Genomic DNA, 23,223 nt, shown 5'->3' with positions numbered 1-23,223 from the left:
CCGTGGCTGACAGGTGACAGCAGGTGAACCACAAACACCGGCCAGGTCACCATGGTTACTGCATATGGAGTCATGATTGTGTGTATCAGCAGCATCTTACCAGTGACACAACGCACTGCTGGTAAAGTGTGTGTGTGACCTCACGTAAGTGTGTGACAATTCATCACGCATGAGTGTGTGTGTGACGGTGTGTGTGTGTGTGTGTGTGTGTGTGTGAGAGAGAGTGCGTGTGTAATAAAGCTCAGCTGGGAGTGTTTGTCCACCTCTCATCAGGACCCTCATGTAATATTAATCTCTCCCTCTCTCTGTCTCTCTCTCTCTCTGTCAGACACACACCCGTCGACCTGAGGCTGTGTGTTTCCTCTTTGTGTGTTTGATTGATGTGTAGCTGTGCAGTGGTGCGTGTGTGTGTGTGTGTGTGTGTGTGTGTGTGGACAGCTGGTAAAGCGGCGTCTGTGATGTGATTTTATATGTGCACATTAAAACGTGTGGCTGAGGGAGGAGGAGCATGAATCACTTTATCTGTTTAACTGATAAATAAGAAGTTTAGGATCATAACACACACGTGTGAACATCACACATTAGGTCATCAGTGTCCCCACGTCCACGTGTGGATGCTGTCAACTGAACCTGGGTGTTTGGAAAAGGCGCCGTCAAACTTTAGGAGGGTTTTCCTGCCAGGCTCCGCCTCTGTGTTCACCTGTCTGTTGCTCTGTTCCTGCACTGTTCCAGGTCGGGTTCTGAACCCGAGGCTCCATCTGAGCCGGGTCCTGCTGCAGCAGCAGCTCCGCCCCTGTCCCCACTGATGGAAACAGTGAAAATGGACCGTGTTGTGTCAGCGGGACGGTCACATCCGTCCAGCGCTACAGCACCATTCTGCTGCTCTGGTCTGTCTTGGATTCCTTTTTGGGTGGTTTGTTATTTATTAAGTGTGTGTGAGGAAGTGTGAGCCAAAACAATGGATGAAGGACAAGTGGAGGGGGGAGGGGGACGGGGGACGGGGGGTTAGACAGCGTGAAAAGCAGCTTGTAGAGAGACGGAGCAACCAGGCGGAGCAATGAAAGGAGGGGGAGGGGAGGAGGTGAAAGGTGACGCACAGTAATTGGAAGGAAATGTGTGTGATGGAGGGGACCATGTCCTACCCCATGTCCCACCCCATGTCCTACCCCATGTCCCACCTCATGTCCCACCCCATGTCCCACCTCATGTCCCACCCCATGTCCTACCCCATGTCCCACCCCATGTCCCACCCCATGTCCCACCTCATGTCCCACCCCATGTCCCACCTCATGTCCCACCCCATGTCCCAACATGCGCAACAACAGCGGCAACAACAGTGTCAACAACACTGTCAACAACACCGTCAACAACAGCGGAAACAACAGTGGCAACAACACCGTCAACAACAGTGGCAACAACAGCGGCAACAACAGGCAGAAAACTGTTCTGGCTGCGGCACACTGACAACTTTGTACTGGGAGATGGATTCATAATGAGTCTCTTAATGAGACAGAGGACACAGAGAGGGAACAGAGGACAAAGAGCGCTCTGTCTCATGCATGCACACACGCGGCCACGCACACACACACAAACACACGCACGCACGCACGCACGCACGCACACACACACACACACATACACACAGTATATTCACCAGCCAGCCAATCACCTCACTGCAGCTTCCACCCAGTTTTCACCCAACAGCACTGACTGCAGCGACCCACAATCCTTTGCGAGGCTGATGACATCACCACGCGTCCTATTTATCTTATCTACTATCTTTAAATCCCAGGCAGCAGAGAAATGAACCAGCGGGCTGCTCCTACCTGTTGAGGCAACCTCTGCTGTCTACGTGGGGAGGAGGAGGAGGAGGCCTCTTCATCAGGAGGAGCAGGAGGAGGAATCCTGGAGGAGGAAGAGTCACAGGTTAGAAAAGCTGAACCATTTAAACCCTCTCGTCCATGTCCGCTTTCATCACATCTCGTCTGCTGTGACAACAGATCCCCAACGGTCACCGATAACTGAGCCATCCTGATGAATAATTACTGCCTTGTCTCCACTCACACGGGTTGGCAGGACCAGAGAGCAGCAGAAATGGTCTGAAATGAAGCCATCAGAGGTCTGAACATCCACCTTGGAGGCAGACTTTGGTCTCGCATACAGGCCGGGAGCGTCAAATGGACATAAATTCCACAGACGACTGGAGCCGCGAGGCGTCACGATGCCTCGGAGCGCCCAAGTACCACGAGGAGGCTGAGCCGTGCGACCAGATGTTGAGAGGTACTTCAACCAGAGAAGGCCTAGAAGGCCTCATCAATGGAACGCAGATAAGATCAGTCACCATGGCAACAGCTGAAAACAAGCATCGACCCTCCTACGTGTCCCTGTAGAGTTGAAAATATTAACGAGTGCGTTTGCAGAAAGTCAGCAGGTTGAAACTAAAACTGCAGCAGCAGCAAAAGAGGCCGAAAGGGTTCAGGTGCAACCAGCCAACCCCAGGGCTAACCGGAGGAAAAGGGACCGGCCACTCCAACACGCCAACGGCATTGGACCGGTAAGGTTGCTGCTAGGAGAAGGTGGATCCAATGACAGAGAGCGCTGTCAGTGTTGCTAAGATACAAGGGCGACACCACAGAGACAAGTATGGGTTAACCCTAACCCCTAACCTTAACCCTAACCCTAACCCGTAACCCCAAACCTTAACCCCAACCCTAACCCCTAACCCTAATCCCTCACCCTCACCCTCACCTCACCCCTAACCCTAACCCTAACCCTAACCCTAACCCTCACCCTAACCCCTAACCCAAACCGCAAGTGTGAAAAGTGTGGTGGATAAAAAGAAAAAACGACAACGGAAGTGTGGAAAAACCACCAGAATGTCAGGAAAACGCAATAGATAACTGATCCAACGCCAACTGCTCCATGAGTGACACACTGGGTCAGGAACCAGAGGGGTCCACCAGGTCCCATAGGCTGATCTAGCATGTCGGGATTGTTCCTTGCCTCTCGAACGTAGGGCCCTGCGAGAGGCTCTGCTCTGAAGGTGTCCTGAGGTCCTCCTCCAATTACCAGATCACCTTCCATGTTTGTCTGAGCGGGCTCTAACGTGCACTGACTCCTCAGGTGGTGACTCCTCAGCCATCTGTCTCCAAGGTCGACTGTGAGCTCCAGCAGTGAATCACTTCCTGTTTCTGTGCTGGAGCAAATAATAAGTGAACGACCCATCGTGCTGCTAACCCATAACTGCAGGTGTTGATGAATGATCTACGGGCTGAGCAGCACCGAGGCACCCTCCCCCCCATCCAGCACCTTCGTTCCCTGGAAAAAGTGGGACCCTGACTCTGAAGTTCAGGTGACACAACCGCGATCATCTGCACCGCTAATGGCTGAACTACCCCCAAAATCGTCCTGGAGTCGTCCAAACTAACTTTGTTGTGGTAATTTATGTGCACAAATTAGGTGTGATCACCTGAAAACCTGCCAGCTGGCCCGGATTCATTTAGACTCTGAAGAATAAGTCAGGCCGCCGCGCCACCTCCTGTCCGTCAGAGTCAAGCGTCAAGTCGGAGAAACAAAAGCAAAAGAATAAAAAGAGTGTTTGAGCAGCTCCAGTCTGTGTCAGATGGTTCAGTCTGAAGGACACGCAACAATACGGCCAGCTGAGACAAGAGTCTACCTCCTTTCACGCCGTCTCATCTGAATTCACAGCCCACAGTCACACAAAAACGTTCTCACGTGAAGCCCAGGAGCCCTTTCAGCAACGCTGTTCTAGGCAAGAACTACATTACCCACAACCCCACGCTGCTGTCAGCAACAGCTCCTGGGATACAGTTGGAACAGCAGAACCTTCCATCACTCTGAGCTGCTCTCCTAATTCATTCATTCATTCATTCATTCATCGGTCTCAACTGGGTCTGAGAAGGTGAGCAGAACCCATCAGAACTACCAGAGAAGAGAAGAGCCAACTACCAGGACAGGTCCGTGTGTGAGTGTTAGTGTGAGTGTGAGTGTGCGTCTGTGTGTGTGTGTGTGTGTTGTGTGTGTGTGTTTGTGTGTGTGTCTGTGTGTGTGTCCCAGAGGAAGTGCTGCTGTACTGAGATGGATGGATGGATGGTTCCTCTGTCATCAGAGGAACCCTGTTGAAGCTGCCTGGACTAACCCTAACCCTGCCTGGACTGACCCTAACCCTGCCTGGACTAACCCTAACCCTGCCTGGACTGACCCTAACCCTGCCTGGACTAACCCTAACCCTGCCTGGACTGACCCTAACCCTGCCTGGACTAACCCTAACCCTGCCTGGACTGACCCTAACCCTGCCTGGACTAACCCTAACCCTGCCTGGACTGACCCTAACCCTGCCTGGACTAACCCTAACCCTGCCTGTACTAACCCTAACCCTGCCTGGACTAACCCTAACCCGGCCTGGACTAACCCTGCCTGGACTAATCCTAGCCCTGCCTGGACTAACCCTAACCCTGCCTGTCTGTCTGGGAGGGGAGAAGCAGCCAGAGGAAGAAGCTTTAAAACTTCATCAAGCCTCCGTGTTTGTGTGCATGTTGGTATTTCTGAGCGTTGCATCATCAGCAAACATTGGAATAACTAACAGCTGCTGTGATCCAGGCAGGCAGGCAGGCAGGCAGGCAGGCAGGCAGGCAGGCAGGCAGGCAGGCAGGCAGGCAGACAGACAGACAGACAGACAGACAGACAGACAGGCAGAGGGATGAAAGGTGTGATACATCCATCACTCTGTGGTGCTGTGGGGTCGTTCTAGTTGCTCGGTGCTGTTGGAGGTGCAGCTCTGAGCAGGGGCTGAAAAATGACCCAAAGCAGCAGAAATTACAGCCTTTTCTGGCACTTTTACAGGTTTTTTTTCCTTGTTACATCTGTAAAACTGCATCAAACAGGTAAATGCTCAGGCATAGCAGATGTCTTTCAGATAATGCTGTAGCTAAGTTTAAGGAAGCGATCCCTGTGCTAATCCCAGGACCACCGTGTGTTTCCCCAGGGATCAATCATTATAATCTTAGCCCTGCTGAGGTTGACTCTATTGCTGAAGGTGCAGCAACCTCACTGAGAATCACGCTTGATTCTGTTGCCCCCCTGAAAAAGAAAATAGTAAATCAGAGGAGGTGTGCCCCTGGTATAATTCACATATCAGGACCCTCAAGCAGAAAGCGCGCAGACTAGAAAGGAAGTGGCCAAATTAACCAAGAGTCACAGTGTTTTCGATCCACGTATCCCTTCTTCCCTTAGTGGTGAAGACTTCATAAGCTTCTTCACTGATTAAGTTCTAGCTATCAGAGAAAAAGCTAACCAGGCCATCCCAACAACTGGACCATCACCAGATGTGCTGACTGTGGGAACATACAGGTTCTCCAACGAGCCCCTAAACTCCTTCAGCCCTATATATTTTTCTGAGGCATCTTCGCTAATTCAGAAATCCAAGACCACCACGTGTCTTTTAGATCCCATCCCAACACACCTGTTGAAGGATGTTTTACCATTGATAGGCAGTTCTATCCTGGACCAGATCAATTGTTCTTTAGTGACAGGATATGTCTCATGTCTATGGTGTTCCCTCCTCATACAGTAGGGTTAGCCATGGAGTTCCACAAGGTTCTGTACTTGGACCTTGGACCTCTTTATCTTGTACAGTACATGCTTCCCTTAGGGAACATTATTCAGCAGCACGGGATAAATTTTCATTGTTATGCTGATGACACTCAGCTTTATCTATCCATGAAACTAGAGGAGACAGATAAGTTAGTGAAGCTCCAGACCTGTCTTAAAGACATAAAGTCCTGGATGTCTTCAAATTTCCTCCTCCTTAACTCAGGAAAAACTGAGGTCATGGTGTTTGGTCCTGAACCTCTCAGGGATAGATTAGATCACATGATCACTCTAGATGGTATCTCATTAACATCTAGTCTCTCTGTGAGGAATCTAGGAGTACCTTTTGATCAAAATCTCTACTTCAACTCACACATTAAATTAATCTCTAGAAGTGCCTGTTTTCACCTGAGGAACATCACAAGGATTAGAAAACTACTGACCCACCATGATGCTGAAAAGTTAGTGCATGCATTTGTTACTTCCAGGCTGGACTATTGTACCGTATTTTCCGGACTATAAGCCGCTACTTTTTCCCTACACTTTAAACACTGTGGCTTATTCTACGGTGCGTCTTATTTATGTATTTTTTCTATCGGCCGCTAGGGGCGCTCGAGCAAAAAAGGTAAGAGTGAGACAGGTGGAATATACTGTATGTGTCGAGGAAGACGCAAGTTTAATGTAACTTTGCGCTTTGTGTATGAATAAAATTAGCATAAACAGACGTAAACTTAACATAAATGAATCGATGGTGAGACGCTGGAAACGGCAGTGGGAAGATCTGGAGCAATGTAAAAAGACGAAAAAAGCTTTCAGAGGTAATAAAAGCAGGATTTCTGACGCTATTCCAATCCGACACTGAGGAGGAAGACTTCCATGGTTTCAGTACACAGGAGGAAGATGAAGACAGCTCTCGGTGACTTTTACCGGTATGTTTTTTTAACCAGCCCTGTTGGTGCTGTGCTACCGTGTTGCTGTTATGTTATGTTACTGCTGCGTCTGAGTGACTTTTACCGGTATGTTATTTTAACCAGCCCTGTTAGTGCTGTGTTACTGCCGTATTGCTGCTGTGTTACTCTTGTGTTACAGGCACTGTTTGAAAAGAAAAGCAAAGGTAGTGTAGCGTGTTGGGGGGGGTCAGTGTGGGAATTTCCCAGCATGCTTTGTGGCAGTGTGTCTGTGGGTTCCGGTTGGTGTTAACCCTGTTTTTGTTTGTTGTAAATGTTATCTTTTGCAACTTTCAATGTTAGTGTTAGTGTTCTATTTATTGAGTTTTGGTTGTTGATGTATTTAATTACTGTTTTAATTACTGTTTGCACGTGTACACCATAAGCCAGGTTATGTGTGTGATTGAAGAGCTCCCTTCATTGATGTGTCTTCCGTTCAGTGTTTAATAAAGGGGGTCTTTCTACAAATGAACTGCAGAATAAGCTGGCAGAGGTCTGCATCTGAGTTCTTCCGCGACCTATGTTTCAATGCGACTTATAGACAGGTGCGGCTTGTATAAGTACAAAATTGATTTTCTTTCTAAAATTAGATTATGTGGCTTATATACAGTAATTCTTTATTATCAGGGTGTACAAACTCTTCTTTAAGAAGCCTCCAGCTGATCCAAAATGCTGCAGCCAGAGTTCTGACAGTTATTGACAAAAGAGATCACATAACTCCTGTACTGGTGTCGCTTCATTGGCTGCCCGTTAAATTTAGAAAATTTTTAAAACCCTTCTTTTGACCTATAAGGTTCTCAGAGGCCTAGCTCCATCCTACCTGGAGTTGCTAGAGACACCTTGCCAGCCCAATAGACCGCTCTGCTCTCAGAATGTTGGTCTACTTGTGGTCCCCAGAGTTTCTAGGAGTAGAATGGGGGGCTGAGCATTTAGCTACCAGGCCCCCCTGCTATGGAACCAGCTCCCTGTCCAGGTACGGGAGGCTGACTCCATCGCTACTTTTAAGATCAGACTTAAAACCTTCCTCTTTGAAAAAGCGTATTGTTACTAATTCAGTAGTTCCAGTTACTATCATAGACAGACAAATTATCATACCTAGGGGGTCGTCTAATCATTAGGTTAACATCTTAGCTATGCTGTTATAGGCCAAGGCTGCCGGGGTCCGGAAACATGATCACCTGACAGGCCTCTGTCACCCCACTGGGTCATGGTTTCCTCTTCCCTCCTCTCCTCTCCTCTCCTCTCCTCTCCTCCTCCTCCCTCTCCTCTCCTCTCCTCTCCTCCTCCTCTCCTCTCCTCATCAAGTAGACTAGTAATGCTATTTCCTGTGTAGTTTTTCTGCTCCCCCCCTTCTGTATCCATTTACCGGTATCGCCGCCTTTAGAGCTGTATAGTCTCTTGTCCTGTCCTCTACCTCCCCTCCCCTTCCCTCTACCCCTCTCCTCTCCTCTACCCCTCTCCTCTCCTCTCCTCTCCTCTCCTCTCCTCTCCTCTCCTCTCCTCTCCTCTCCTCTCCTACCTATTCTATCCTCTACCTGTCCTCCCCCTTCTCCTTTCTCTCTACCCAGCCGGCCATCAGCAGGAGGGTCCCCCTACATGAGCCTGGTCCTGCTCAAGGTTTCTTCCTGTTAAAGGGGCGTTTTTCCTTGCCACTGTTGCTTGTCTGGGGTTAGGCCCTGGGATTCTGGAAAGCACCTTGAAACAATTCTGATTGTAAAAGACGCTATATAAATAAAGATTGATTGATTGATTGATTGATTGATTGCATGTTTCTAAGACTGTAATAATGTAGTAATAACACTGGAACATGAGTAACTATTGCTCCCCTCTTCAGCTGCAAACAGAAAAAAGCCCAGGAGCTCAAATAGGCCACCAGTTATTTTAATTCCCATTAAAGCTGACCCTGAACACACACACACACACACACACACACACACACACACTCGGTCAGTAGATTAGGCTGCCTGCCTTCATTCACTAATCTGTGAAGTTAATCTGATGGTTGTAACTCTGTAACATTATAGTGCTGTAATCTCCCTATATGAAAAGGGTGCGTGCACACACACACACAGACACACACACACACACGCTGCCATATGTGCAGCAGCGTTAGCTCTTTGATGCGCTCAGCTTTTAACGGCTTCACCAGCGTGCAGTTTTGGGGGCGGGGCCACACGGGTGTGACTGGCTGGTGAAAGCTGAGCAGAGGAGAGGGTGTGAAGCGTCTCTGCAGCAGCTCTATCAGGACCGGAATCACTCCGAAAACCGCCTGCTGGGGCAAAAGAACCCGCCTTCCTAAAAAGAGCCACAGAAATGTAACATTTGCTTGGAGAGCTGTTGTTTTAGCCCAGAGGCTGTGCGCTCGTGCACGGCGCAGCACCTCCCTGCAGGAACCAGATCGTTGCTTTGCTATTGTCATGGTTTCACCAGGCACCGTTGCTACTGTGCCACTGGTGCTACTGGTCTGTGTGGAGGTTAACAACAGTACTGAATTTTACCCCCAAAGTGTAATAATGGTCAAAGATTAATCAGTACGTCCAGTCGGTGGTGACATCCACTCAATATGAGACCCCTTGCAAAGACGAGAGAGAAAGAAGAAAGACAAAACAACAAGAACAACAACAGAGAGTATGATGGGGGTCTCAGCTGAAGGCAGCTGCAATTCTAGATACCAATTACACACACACACACACACACACACACACACACACACACACACCCCTGTTTAATGTGATGGAATTGACAACATATTATTCTCTAGCCTGTAATCAGGATATCGGGGGTCGAACAGGAAGTGCTCCATTCAGGAGCTTATTATAGATCAGCTGCCGTCGGGATGCAGGGAAACAGAACGTCCAACTTCCTGAGAAACGGAAGGATTTGGTTGTCAGTTTGTTTCATCCTGCTGAATTAGTGAATGATTCAAATAAAAGTTACAACTTTTATGCAGCACACTGAGCAAAAAGGCCTCTGGATTAGTTTATGAAAGAAGAGAGATTTAAAAATACCTTTATTTACACAGACTATTTTCATTTATTTACATTTTTCACGAGGGAGACATTGGAGACCTTCAAAAATTCAAAATCAAAAAATTCTCCCTAACTGAACACAGGATGTCTCTCACTCCCCAGGTGTATCTAAATGTACTAATTTGTTCTGTCAGTTTATTTAAAAAAAAAAAAAAATCCACCCTGAGCTGAGCTGCCAGCAGTCCAGTCATAATGGCCACCACGTCCTCTGACCCCTGACCTCTCACCCAGTTCTTCCCGGTCTTCCATATAGATAACTTAGCCGTCCCCGAGATGACATTGACCAACTGGTGTACAGCCTTCCTCCTAGCATGGTAGTGTGGACCAAAGATAAACAGCCTGAAAGAAAAACCCTCACCTAACCCAAAAAACCACCTCTGTAGCTGTCCAAACGGCCCCTCCAGTCTGGGACACTGGACAAAGAGGTGCTTGGTGGTTTCTGACTGGGAGCAGAAAGAACAGCCACCCCCTGTGCTGGGGTCAAGGTGCACCAGATACCTGTTTGTAGCTATGGCCCCATGTACAATCCTCCACTGGAGGTCTCCTGTCCGTTTATCAACACGGGGGTTGTACAGGGACCGCCAACAACCCCCCGGGAAAGAGCCTGCGCCAAAAATAAACCCTAGTCCACCTCAACGCCTTCAGCCCTGCCAGGGAGTTTGTGACCTTCACGGCTAAGAGGTAGAGATCCTTCCTCCGACAGCTTCGAAGTCCACCGACAATGAGGACTTCAGGGACAGCGGGTCGTCGTCCTCCGGCTGCTACTGTCCAACAGTGGAGGGAAAAACATACTCGCAATTGTCGTCCCACAAATCAGACATAGAAGGATTCAACGCAAAGACTCTTAGGGCCTCCGGCAGGGAAGCACAGACCTCTCCTACAAGCTGGAGCAGCAGCCTGCTGGACCTCAAGTTGAGCCGGTTAGAAAGATCAGGGAATGGCCTAGCTTCATAATTCTGGCCTCCCTCAGTCTGGACCTCAGGGTGCCGGAGGACAGGACCCGAGAGGTGATGAGGCTGTTTCCAAAAAATGGCTCTTCAAAGATTCACATCCCTGGTGTTGTCACAGCTTTGTGCTTAGATGATAAAACCTGCCATACCTTTAGCACTGACTGGTAAAAGGGTGTAAGACCAGTCAGGTCCACGGACTGGGGCTGAAGCAGGAACAGGTGTTTGTCGTACCCCAGTCATCCAGCCTTCCTTAACAACAAACACGCCATATCCGTCCACAGCACGCCAAAACTGTACAACAGTCTTTGTCCCGCCTGCAGTCTGAAAGCTGTGACACGAGATGCGATGTCCACCAATCCCTGTCCTCCCTCTGGTACTGGCAGGTACAGCACTGCAGACCTCCACCAGTGCTGGCCCGACCAGAAAAAGTCCACAATCATCTTCTGAACTTCTTCGATTAGGCCAACCAGTGTCGGTAAAACTGTCAGCCCGTGCCAAAGAGTCGAGGCGACCAAATTATTGACAATCAGGACTCCCTGTAGGAAAGCTGAGGTAGCAGCCATTTCCACTTAGACAATCTGGTGCACACCTGCTCCATAGCACCCTCCCAGTTCTTCTTTTCAAAGTTTTCCATCCCAAGGAACACACCTAAGACTTTCAGGCCCTGTCTACCCCCTCTGAGGTTTCCTGGTAGCCTTGGTCTGTCCCTACCTGTCCACGGCCCAACCTGTAGAGCTTCACTCTTCTCCCAGTTTACCTAAGCAGAAGAGGCTTCTTGGTAGAGGTCTAAACTATCAATCAGGTTGTCCACATCACTTTGATCCCTAACAAAAGCATTAATGTTATCAGCATAAGCTGACACCACCAGCTGGGGACACTGAGGAAGACCAGGTAACAAAAGTCCTGACAGCCTAGCTCTTAAGTTGCTTAGGAGAGGCTCAATGGCCAATGAATATAACTGTCCAGAAATAGGACATCCCTGTCCTATTCCCTGTTGGACGCTCACCGGACAGCTCAGCCCACCACCAACCTTCACCAAACAACAAGCATCCCTGTACAGCAGGCTCAAGAGTGACAACAAAACATCCCCAAAACCAAATGCCCTTAATGTGGAAAAGAGAAACTTGTGATCGACCCTGTCGAAGGCCTTCTCCTGGTCTACAGAAATCACCCCGACATCAGTGTTGTACAGTTTACGAAGGTCAAACAAGTCTCTCAATAGGTTGTCCATAATGGACCTGTCCGGGACACAATATGACTGGTCTCTGTGGATGACCAAATCGAGGTGGTTCTTGAGCCTGTTGGCGAGCACCTTCGAAAGAAGTTTATAAACGGTGCAGAGCAACGCAACAGGCCTCCAGTTCTTTAATAGAGCCAGGTCCCCCTTCTTTGGGATTAGAGAGAGGACCGCAGTCTGACAGGATGTTGGTAACAGACCTGTGTGAGCGCACTCCTGCAGCACCTCCCACAGGTCAGCACCCAGACACCTCCCACAGGTCAGCACCCAGACACCTCCAGAAGTGTTTATAAAAGTCTCCATCCAGTCCTGGAGGTGGACCAGAAGCCATCTGTCCCACCGCAGCAGTAAGTTCCTCCAAGGAGATGCTAGCGTCCAGGGTGGACCGGTCCCTCTGGCTCAGCCGAGGAAGTCCCTGCAGTATGCCTATGTAGTAGTAGTAGTCCCTCAGTAGCTCGTCCTCCCTGCTACAGTCCTCTGCCCTGTAGAGGGCGCTGTAGAAGTCGACAGCATGCCTCCTCATCTCACCGTAAGGTGGACGAGAGGTGCAAAACACTTTTACAAAGCTGGACACAAATTTGCATTTAAGAACTCACCTTTTTACAAATCAGAAAGCAAAATTACAGTGCCATAACACACCAACAAGTCTTGAGACAAATTTACATTTCAGAAACACTTTTGCAAACACCGACAAACTTACAAGTAACTTTTTCAACTGGAAAGGGAATGCACCAACGGTCGAACAGAACTAGAAGTGATAAAAAGTTCATTGTGACCCAAGATGGATGGCGGACAAGCAGTCTTTTGCCTGTTTTGTGGCGAATATATGAGCCAATTAACGCGGTTTTGTGTTTCGTGTGGTCGGTCCTGGAGTTTTTAAATTCCCCATCCCAGACAGAAGAATCAGCCGCACAGGGGATGTCTTATAAAATATAAAATACTTATAATATAAATACTAATAATATAATACTTATAAAATACTTGTAAAACCACATGACCATTATATCTGAACCCTTTTTATTTGCAGATGGTGAGGCTGTTGTGTCTGTGGAGGATGTTTTGATGTTTGCAACAGGGCTGAGATCTCTTCCTCCTTCTGGCTTGGAACCATTGCAACAAATAGAGTTCCTGGATGACTCTCCATTCCCAATGGCAAATACATGTTAAAAAAAAAAGGACTTTGGAATTAAAAATAGTCCAGGATTTGGCTGTTCATCAGCCATATTGGATGACCCCTGGAGCTAGGACTCAACATGTTTGTTCTGCTGTTACGCTGTTGTTATTGGTTAACCCAAAGCTGCAGTTGGTTAACCTAAAGCTGCAGTTGGTTAACCTAAAGCTGCAGTTGGTTAACCTAAAGCTGCAGTTGCAGGTGCAGGTATGTGAGCTTGTTTTTCTTCTCAGTTACACATCAATCATTCTCAAACTGTGGTCTGTTCATGAATCACTAGTAGTTCAATATTTTATTTGTAAAAAATTGTAATACATGCTCATTACTTTGCTTTATTTTTATTCCTATATCCACTGTTCATGTTACACCTTTTATAATAAATGTCTCTTCCACTCATAGCTGAGTAATTTCTTTTAGTTTCAAATACAATTCAGCTACTGACTGCCAGTACTCTGCCTTCTGTAAATGATTGCTCTTCATGACTAAGTCCAGGTACGCCTGCATGTTTGCATCCCCACATGGAGCTCTTGTCAGGTGAGCCTCAGGAAAGACATCCAGTTCAGCCTGTTCGATTTGAAATCCACAGTCTCCGGAGTCAAACCTGTAAAAAACAGAAGACAATATTAAATTTATCTGAGAAAACAAATACAATCTACCATCAAATATTACCTGTGTGGTAAGTAGTAGAGCTCATTGGGCACTCCTGGACATGATGCTGTTTTGGAGGGTCGGATGCTATGACTGTTCCACAATCTAACAAACTCATCCAAGTCCTTCTGAACAAAATCAACAAAGCAGTATCTCAGTAGACACTCATGCTCGTGGCCCCCGTTGAAGAATCCGGCATCTCTAAGGTCTACAAATAGCTCCACCCAGAACTGACTCCTACCGAAATTGATAAAGATAATGCTAATTTTAATTATATACGTGTTTGAGTGAGTGAATGAACTAAAAAGTAAATGACGTGATGAAGGCCACCTACCTCCTCTTTCTGAATATGGACCAGGACTCTCACTCCTCAACACTCCTCTGGTTGTTTAAGGATGAGCCATACATTTGGCCGGACGCTCCAGAGTAGTGGTCTCTGTGGTGGTGGTGTAGGGTGCACTGAATTGCAGCCATGGTCCTGTTCTCCGTGCCGCAATCAGTCCTCAGTCTCATGGGAATGAGAAAGAGGTTTCGCACACGACAGAAAATAGTGACCGATCACACTTGGGTCATTATTTGAAGGTCCACATGCAAGCCACAGCACTTTGTGTGAAAATCCATCAATACAGCCGGAAAGAGCCAAACCAAATGGCTTGAGTTTATCATAACCATCCACGTGCCACATATAGTTCGGTCCCATGGAGTGGTAGGTTCTTCTGACAAATCTTCTGCGTGCTCTCCTCTTGCATCTTCGAGGATTGAGCTCCTGGAGCAAATTCATTGCGCGATCCCTCTTCACTCGCAGATTGTACTTTTGTTTGAGTACCTGCCACATCGATGTGTACACCGTGTAAACTTGAAATCATGTCCACGATTACAGCATATGAATGTCCATCATGAAAATACTTAATGCACTGCTGCAGCAGATCTGGCCGTCCCCTGACGTCCCCGGTGCGGATGATCCTTCCGTTAGGGTTGCGGCATTTAAAAACTCCAGGGACCAACCACACAAAACCGCGTTTATTGGCTCATAGATTCGCCATGAAACAGGCAAAAGATTGCTTGTCCGCCATCCACCTTGGGTCACAATGAACTTTTTATCATTCTAGTTCTAATCATGGTGTTAAAAAAGTTGTAAGTTTGTTTTGGCTGCTTGTAAAAGTGTTTCTGAAATGTCAATGTGTCACAAGACTTGTTGGTGTGTTATGGCAATGTAATTTTGTTTTCTGATTTGTAAGAAAAAAAAGGTTTTCTAAAATGTAAATTTGTCTCCAGCTTTGTAAAAGTGTTTTGCGCCTCTCGGCCACCGTGGTGAACCATGACCTCACCAAGACCCCCTTCACTCTTTCCTGCTAAAAAGAGCTGAGTTCCTGCCTCTTCTGTTTCAGTGTGTGGCCCTTTGTGCTGGCGTATGTGCAAAAGCTACCTTCCAGATCCCTGATCTCCCTCTCCAAGTGTTCTATGGTGTGTTTGACCCGTGTTGTTGTTGAGTGACGAGTGTACTGCTAACAAAAGGCTCTGATGTGTGCTTTACCCACCTCCCACCACTGACCAAGACACTCAAAGTCCCCCTTCCTCCCTCTCCAGATTCCCCAAAACGCCTCGAACCTGCAACTAAACTCAGTGTCCTGGAGCAGCTTCACATTAAAGTGCCAGTATGAGCTGCATTTGTGTGTTTGTGAGATAAGAAAGTCAAAAGTGACCAAGTGATGATCAGTGAACCCAACCGGATAAATGTGACTGCTCACTAATCTATTACTCAAACCATGGGACAGGTAGAACCTGACCCCATTAATGACCCCATCCACCACCTTCTCCCATGTGTACTGCTTGATGGTGGGATGCTTCACCCTCCAAAAATCTACCCCCCCAGCTCTGCTCCCAGCCTAGACAGCAAAGCAGCTGACTGGAGATGAGGCTCCTGTCCGATCCTGTCCAGTGTGACGTCTGTGGTGCAGTTCCAAGTTGTGCATCACATTCATCCTCATCATCATCATCATCATCATCATCATCAACCTCTTTGGGAGGAAGAGAGAGAGCAGGACCCCTCTACACCCCCCATCCCCGACTGACGGCTGAATGAGGCATCTCGGACTTTGACTCAGTTCAGTTTAGGCAGACAAACCCGATAACTGATGATTGTGACACAACGATTGTGTCCATAATCAGAACACACAACATTCTGCACGACGTGTGCATGTGGTTACGGACGGCGTCGCCATTAAAGCGGTTTGAATGGACTCTTTTCTTCCGCCGTGTCTTTTTGTTGCTCTTTGTCCATTGCTGCTGTTTAAATAAAGCTTGTGTCCGCACTAGGCTGTCATTAACACTGTTCACCCTCAGCCTTTCACTGCAGCACATTTAAATCTGCTGCTTTTGTGCCAAGACGCTTTGTTAGCGCCGCTCCTCTCAATGAGGACCAAAGTTTCCATCAAGAACCATTTAAACTGCTGCTGCTGCTGAGGCTCTTTTCCCTCTCCTGGGCCAAGCTGAAGACGGTCCAGGACAGACTGACGGACTGTTGAACCCTGAAGGGAGCAGCAAGCCGCTGACGCTGCTGTCAGCAGCCTGGCTGTGCACCACAGCGGTCAGTGTGTATTCACAGACACCTTCTGAACGCTGCTTCTCTGCCCTTCTTTATATTTGAAACTTTTCACAGATTCAAAAATCATTTCTCACTTTATTAAAATGCCGAGAAAAGATATAAAAGATCGTCATTCTAAATCTTGAGCAGATTTCTACAGCGACTAAAATCAATTTCACACTAGAATTCTGCTGAAAGAAGTTCTGGGTGTGCGGAAAACCCAGCTTGGATTGGCCAGCGGACCTGTCCATTAGGTTCGGGGGACCGGCCTTCAGCCTGTTTCCCGCCTTCATCATTTCTCGGCAGGAACAAACGTCCGTCCCTCAAATTCGACTGATTTCTGATAAAACTGGGATAAATGTTGGCTCCACTCTGCAGTTCGCGTGTGTCATGGGCCGTTTTATGATAATCACATCATCGCCACGGCAACATGACCTCCACAACGATACACGATACACATGAGTCACATGAAAGGAATTGAAGATATGATAAAGGTCAGTTGAGCCTGGTGCTGCGAGCACAGAGCCCAAACTGTCCGCAGAAAAGGGACAATAGTCCACAGGAAAGGCAGGAAGTCAGGGGTCGATGACAGGAAGTACGTTTCTGTCTCCCACACACGCACACACACACATGCACACAGAGTCAAAACCAGGTTCAAAACTTGAAAATATGCAGATGATCGTTTTTAAGGCATTTGCAGTTTCTGGCTGCTTCTGTGGGGATTTTTGACCTTAATGGGAGGAAATGACGAGCGTTGGGCGGCTGAGCTGCTGCTGACGTTAGCATGAATAATTCATCCTGTCATCGTGCCTGTTTGGCCCGAAAACACAAATTCATTTGGCAGCGTTGTTGCTTAACAGCTGTAATGACTGGCTGAAGCACCACGCCTTACCGACTGGTTGCTATTCAACTGCTGGCTGGCTGGTTTGTGGCCAACTTGGTTCTCCCACAGCTGCCCTGACTGCTTCTGCTTCTTCAGGCATTCTGACTTCACTTCCACATCAAAGGGAATTTTTCATCACAGCCAATTACACACACACACACACACACACACACACACACACACACACACACACACACACACACACACACACACACACACACACACACACACACACACACACACACACACACACCCTCTCTCTTTGGTATTAATACAATTCTGAGGTCTCTCTCCTCCTTCCCATCAGCTACACTCATTGCTACGGTTACCAACTCCATCTCCATGGAAACTTGAACCATCAGACAGACACGCCCGATTGAAACTGTGAAAATATTTTCATTCTCCTCATCTGGGGGGCAAAATTAAAGCCTGGTGCAGGAAGGGAAAGTGCTCATTCCAGGACAAAGATGCATCTCGGTGGTGTCAGGTGACGGCAGGTGAAGTCGGTCACCTGTTCCTGCCAGTGAACAATATGGAACAAACAGTGAAAGAGCAAGAGTTTGGTGCTGATCTGCCACGTGTGTCAGCACAGGTGAACTGGGACATGAGTGGCCCATTTCCTGGATGTATGTGTGTTTAATAGATGCAGGTTTGCCTGGAGCTTGAAGACAAACATCAGAGAACAGTCCGGAGATTCCAGGTTGTTAAAACCTGCTCAACAAATGGGAGTTACATTGATGGACACTACCCCCCCACCCACCCACCCAGAGGGGGTCAGGACTTCCTCGCTGCCAGCCTCTGTGGTGAATTTAAAGACAGGAGACGAGCGGTAGCTATTATTGCCCCCCCATCACTGTGGCTACACCAACAACAGCAGGAGGCCACACCCCTCAGATGTCCTCTTCATTGCTGGACAGCTTGAGATGGTGAACTGTGTCCATCTGAAATTTACACCTTTGTTTCAGCTAATGAAACACAGAACTGGTCTCTCTGGACCCTCTTCACTGGAGCCTCCTCATTAGAGCCTTCTCACTGGAGCCTCCTCGCTAGACCCTCCTCACTGGAGCCTCCTCACTAGACCCTCCTCCCTAGAGCCTCCTCCCTAGAGCCTCCTCGCTAGAGCCTCCTCACTATAGAGCCTCCTCATTAGAGCCTCCTCACTAAAGCCTCCTCACTGGAGCCTCCTCACTAGACCCTCCCCACTGGAGCCTCCTCACTGGAGCCTCCTCGCTAGACCCTCCTCACTAGACCCTCCTCACTAGAGCCTCCTCATTAGAGCCTCCTCACTGGAGCCTCCTCGCTAGACCCTCCTTGCTAGACCCTCCTCACTGTAGCCTTCTCACTGGAGCATCCTCACTAGAGCCTCCTCACTATAGAGCCTCCTCACTAGAGCCTCCTCACTAGAGCCTCCTCACTAGAGCCTCCTCGCTAGACCCTCCTCACTGGAGCCTCCTCACTAGACCCTCCTCCCTAGAGCCTCCTCACTAGACCCTCCTCACTAGAGCCTCCTCATTAGAGCCTCCTCACTCGAGCCTCCTCACTCGAGCCTCCTCACTAGAGCCTCCTCACTAGAGCCTCCTCACCTCATGTTACAGAGATCTACAGCCCACATAGACATGATGATGTCATTGGCTCACAGACTTTGATGTCTACATGTGAATCAAACATGTTTTAAGATAAAACGTTCTGTTCCATTTTTTGTAGTGAAGACAAAATAAAATCAAGAAATCAAAAATGTGTTTTTGAGAAAGCTCTGATGTCAACACAGAAAGTTACAACTCTACCATCCTGTCTGTCTGTCTGAATGTGAGACAGCTTATTAAAAACTCTGTGTGTGTGTGTGTGTGTGTGTGTGTGTGTGTGTGTGTGTGTGTGTGTGTGTGTGTAAGACAGGGAGAACAAGAGAGAGTTCGACTAACTCAACAGGGAACGATCTGCAGAAACCAGTTTCTTTATGGATTATTAATATCACCTCCAGCTACACACAGTTGCTGTGTGTGTGTGTGTGTGTGTGTGTGGTGTGTGTGTGTGTGTGTGTGTGTGTGTGTGTGTTGGGGAACTTCGAGAGATGGGGTGGGGGTGGGAGGGTTTGAGGGGGGCTCAGCAGTTGGTGTGATCAAGGACGCTACGTTCACACCACTCAACAGTGTGTGTGTGAGTGTGTGTGTGTTGTGTGTGTGTGTGTGTGTGAGTGTGTGTGTGTTGCACTATAATTCTCCTTAAGGCCACACCCTAATCCAGGATCAACAATCGACCCCCCTCCCACTTTTGTGAGTGTTTTGTTTGTTTCAATCCCCCCCCCCACCCCACCCTAGGGTGTCAAACATCAAACACGGTCTGTAACTGAACACGCGTGTTAAAAGTGACGGTGATAACAGCACGGCTGACGGTAACTTTTCAACCTTCACGCATGCTCAGACTTAAATGAAATATGAACATTTTCTGATGATCCGAGTGGAAAATGACTTCAAAGGGTACTGAGGACTAAATGAAAGCATGAAAGGATTCGGCGACTGATTACTCAGCTACTGTAGCCTCACGAACAGCCGCAACAGTGCTAATGCTGTGTGTTGTTGCATGCAGACGCCACCGCTACGTCTTTAGCCTAAAGATAGGAAAGAGCAATTGAGCTGCACATGACGGCTGGAAAAAGGAACAGACCAAAAATATCCTCATCTGTCTCACAATGCTTCTGCAACATTAGCACTTGCTGCTACTGACTCATCTCCAAACATCCTCTTTAGTCACCTTTGCTGACCATCAGTCTTCCTCAAGTTAACACAAAGATATCACAACTGTCTGAATTAAAGCTGCGTTGCCTCAAACTCTGCAGCCTCTCGTTGCTAGTCAAGTCAAATATGACCATTAGCATTAACGCCAACGGCAAACGTCTTCCGGGGCTACGACTGCACTGATGGCGTGCCATTGTCATCTATGGTTCAGCGATATTCATTGCTCTACAAACCAATAAAGAGTGCTTTTATTGACAACTTTGGTTGTATCAATCAGTGCCAGTGATAATATCAGCTTCATGTGAAGGCTGATCATAGAATGAGTTGGGCAGCTGGAGCCTTCACCATCGTACAGGAAGAAAAATGAATAAGAATAGTGCTGCGGATAAGATCTTCTGACCCTTTGACCTCCTGGTTTAGGTCTCAGTGTGGGTGTCAGCTGACCCAGAAATGAAAGGATCAATCACCCATCACAATGGATCTGTGTGTGTATCAGTGTGTATATCAGAGTGTATCATGTGTGTATCACAGTGTATGTGAGTGTATCAGGGTGTATATCAGAGTGTATCATGTGTGTATCACAGTGTATGTAAGTGTGTATCAGAGTGTATGTAAGTGTGTATCAGAGTGTATGTGTGTGTGTGTATCAGTGTGTATCAGAGTGTATGTGTGTGTGTATCAGTGTGTATCACAGTGGATGTGTGAGTATCAGTGTGTATATCAGAGTGTATCATGTGTGTATCACAGTGTATGTGAGTGTATCAGTGTGTATATCAGAGTGTATCATGTGTGTATATCAGAGTGTATCATGTGTGTATCACAGTGTATGTGAGTGTATCAGGGTGTATATCAGAGTGTATCATGTGTGTATCAGAGTGTATGTAAGTGTGTATCAGAGTGTATGTGTGTGTGTATCACTGTGTATCACTGTGTATGTGTGTGTATCAGAGAGTGTATCAAGGTGTATCAGTGTGTGTATCAGGGTGTATCTGTGTGTATCAGAGTGTGTATCAGGGTGTATCAGTGTGTATCAGTGTGTGTATCTACCAATAGTCAACTATGTTGTTCAAACAGTTTCTTAACAAAAATCTAAAAACCGGCACAACAGCACCTGTGAGTGTATGTGCACATACATAATACATGGGACAACAAATTCCCAAGACACACACACACATACACACACACAGACACAGGCACACACACACACACACAGAGTGTAAAGTTGACTTAAACAGATGGTTGAGCAGATTGTATCAGAAACTGACTGCTAATCAGTCCCCCCTACCCCCCCCCCACACACACACACACAAACACACACACACACACACACACACACACACACGGGGTTGTTGGGGGGTTAAAGAAAACTTCCTGCTCTGATCAAAAACAGGAACAGGAAATATTTGATCACAGCTTAGATATATAATGAGGAAGACGATGAAGAAGAGGCTGATGAAGAAGAGGCTGATGAAGGATCCTTCAACAGATCAAAGAACTCCAGAAAAACTAGGTGGTCCTCAACCTTTGACTATAACTGTAACTAACTATAAAAACTATATTACTATAACTAAAACAAGCTATATAACTATAACTGTAACTAACCATAAAAACTATATTACTATAACTGAAACTAACTATATAACTATATAACTCTCCTCCGTGAACCATCACCTTATCGTGGTGGAGGAGTTTGCGTACCCTAATGAGCCTGGGAGCTATGCTGTCCGGGGCAGTTTGCCCCTGGTAGGGTCTCCCAAGGCAGATTGGTCCTAGGTGAAGGGTCAGACAAAGAATGGTTCACAAGACCCACCATGGAACATCTAAAAGGGAAGCCGCGTACCCGGCCCGGAGGGTTACCGGGGTCCCACCCTGGAGCCAGGCCTGGTGCTGGGACTCGATGGCGAGCGCCTGGTGGCTGGGCCTACGTCCTTGGGGCCCGGCCGGGCCCAGTCCGAACCAGCTATGTGGACACTCCCGTCTCCAGTGGACCCACCACCCGCAGGAGGAGCATGAAGGGTCCGGTGCAGTGTGAATTGGGTGGCGGACCAAGGCGGGGGCCTTGGCAGTCCGATCCTCAGTTATGGAAATTGGCTTTTGGAACATGGAATGTCACCTCTCTGGCAGAGAAAGAGCTGGAGCTTGTGGGGGAGGTTGAACGTTACCGACTAGATATGGTCGGCCTCACCTCCACACATAGCGTCGGCTCAGGAACCCAAATCCTTCACGGGGGTTGGACACTCTTCTACGCTGGAGTTGCTCAGGGTGAGAGACGGAGAGCGGGGATGGGCTTTTTGCTTGCCCCCAGATTCTCTAGTTCAACGTTGGAGTTCTTGCGGTTGCTTCTCTGCACCTTTGGGTTGGGGAATGGGTTGCGACGGTTGTTTGTGCGTATGCACCAAACAATAGTTCAGAGTACCCGCCCTTTTTGGAGGATCTAGGACGGACGCTGGACAGTGTCCCAACTAGGGACTCCATCGTGGACCCCATTGCCGAGGCGGCTGTCGCGAGCTGTGGCTGCAAGACCACTGGTGCTGGTCGTGGCGGTAATCCCCGTACCCGATGGTGGACACCAGAGGTGAGGGGAGCCGTCAAGCTGAAGAAAGAGGCCTACAGGTCATGGCTGGTCTGTGGGTGTCCGGAAGCAGCTGACCGGTACAGGGTGGCTAAGCGGGTTGCGGCCGCGACAGTCGCAGAGGCAAAAACTCGGGCATGGGAGGAGTTCGGTGAGGCTATGGAGGAAGACTTTCGGTCTGCTCCGAGAAGATTCTGGCAAACTGTCCGGCGCCTTAGGGGCGGCAGGCGGCAACTCACCCACACCGTGTTAGGTGTGCATGGGGAGCTGCTGACGTCTCCTGGGGCAATTATCCGGCGGTGGAAGGAATACTTCCAGGAGCTCCTCAATCCTACCAACACGTATCCTCAAGGTGGAACAGAGTCGGATGACCAGGAGGTGGACCATCCAATTTCCGGAGCGGAAGTTGCCGAGGTAGTGAAACAGCTGCCCGGCGGCCGAGCTCCAGGAGCGGATGAGATCCGCCCAGGGTATCTTAAGGCTCTGGATGTTGTAGGGCTGTCCTGGTTGACACGCCTCTGCAACATTGCGTGGACATCGGGGGCAGTGCCCTTGGACTGGCAGACCAGGGTGGTTGTCCCTATTTTTAAGAGTGGGGACCAGAGGGTGTGTTCCAACTATAAGGGGATCACACTCCTCAGCCTCCCTGGGAAAGTCTGTGCCAGGGTACTGGAAAAGAGGATTAGACTGATAGTCGAACCTCTGATCGAGGAGGAACAATGCGGGTTTCTACCCAGTCGTGGAACCACGGATCAGCTCTTTACCCTTGCTGGGGTACTTGACGGGGGATGGGAGTTTGCCCAACCAGTCCACATGTGCTTTGTGGACTTGGAAAAGGCTTATGACCGGGTCCCCAGGAG

The 23,223-nt window shown here is 48.3% G+C and overlaps 1 protein-coding gene and 1 long non-coding RNA gene across 2 annotated transcripts in view; one reads left to right on the top strand and one right to left on the bottom strand.

Annotated features, from left to right (window-relative positions):
- plxnb3 (plexin B3) overlaps positions 1-23,223 on the bottom strand; it is a 56,533-nt gene that overhangs the window by 29,017 nt on the left and 4,293 nt on the right. The window contains exon 2 of the mRNA XM_057041315.1: positions 1,827-1,905. The gene's annotated coding sequence lies outside the window, so the exon portion shown is untranslated. The remainder of the gene's footprint in view (positions 1-1,826; positions 1,906-23,223) is intronic.
- Positions 1,226-8,304, top strand: LOC130530319 (uncharacterized). Its single transcript, XR_008951811.1, has 2 exons — positions 1,226-1,926; positions 2,077-8,304. It is a non-coding gene; the product is annotated as an uncharacterized LOC130530319 (long non-coding RNA).

This window comes from Takifugu flavidus, chromosome 8 (assembly GCF_003711565.1).
Source record: "Takifugu flavidus isolate HTHZ2018 chromosome 8, ASM371156v2, whole genome shotgun sequence".
In the NCBI taxonomy this organism is placed as follows: Eukaryota; Metazoa; Chordata; class Actinopteri; order Tetraodontiformes; family Tetraodontidae; genus Takifugu; species Takifugu flavidus.
The sequence above is the reverse complement of the archived record's forward strand: the minus strand, read 5'-3'. Positions and strand labels throughout refer to the sequence as shown.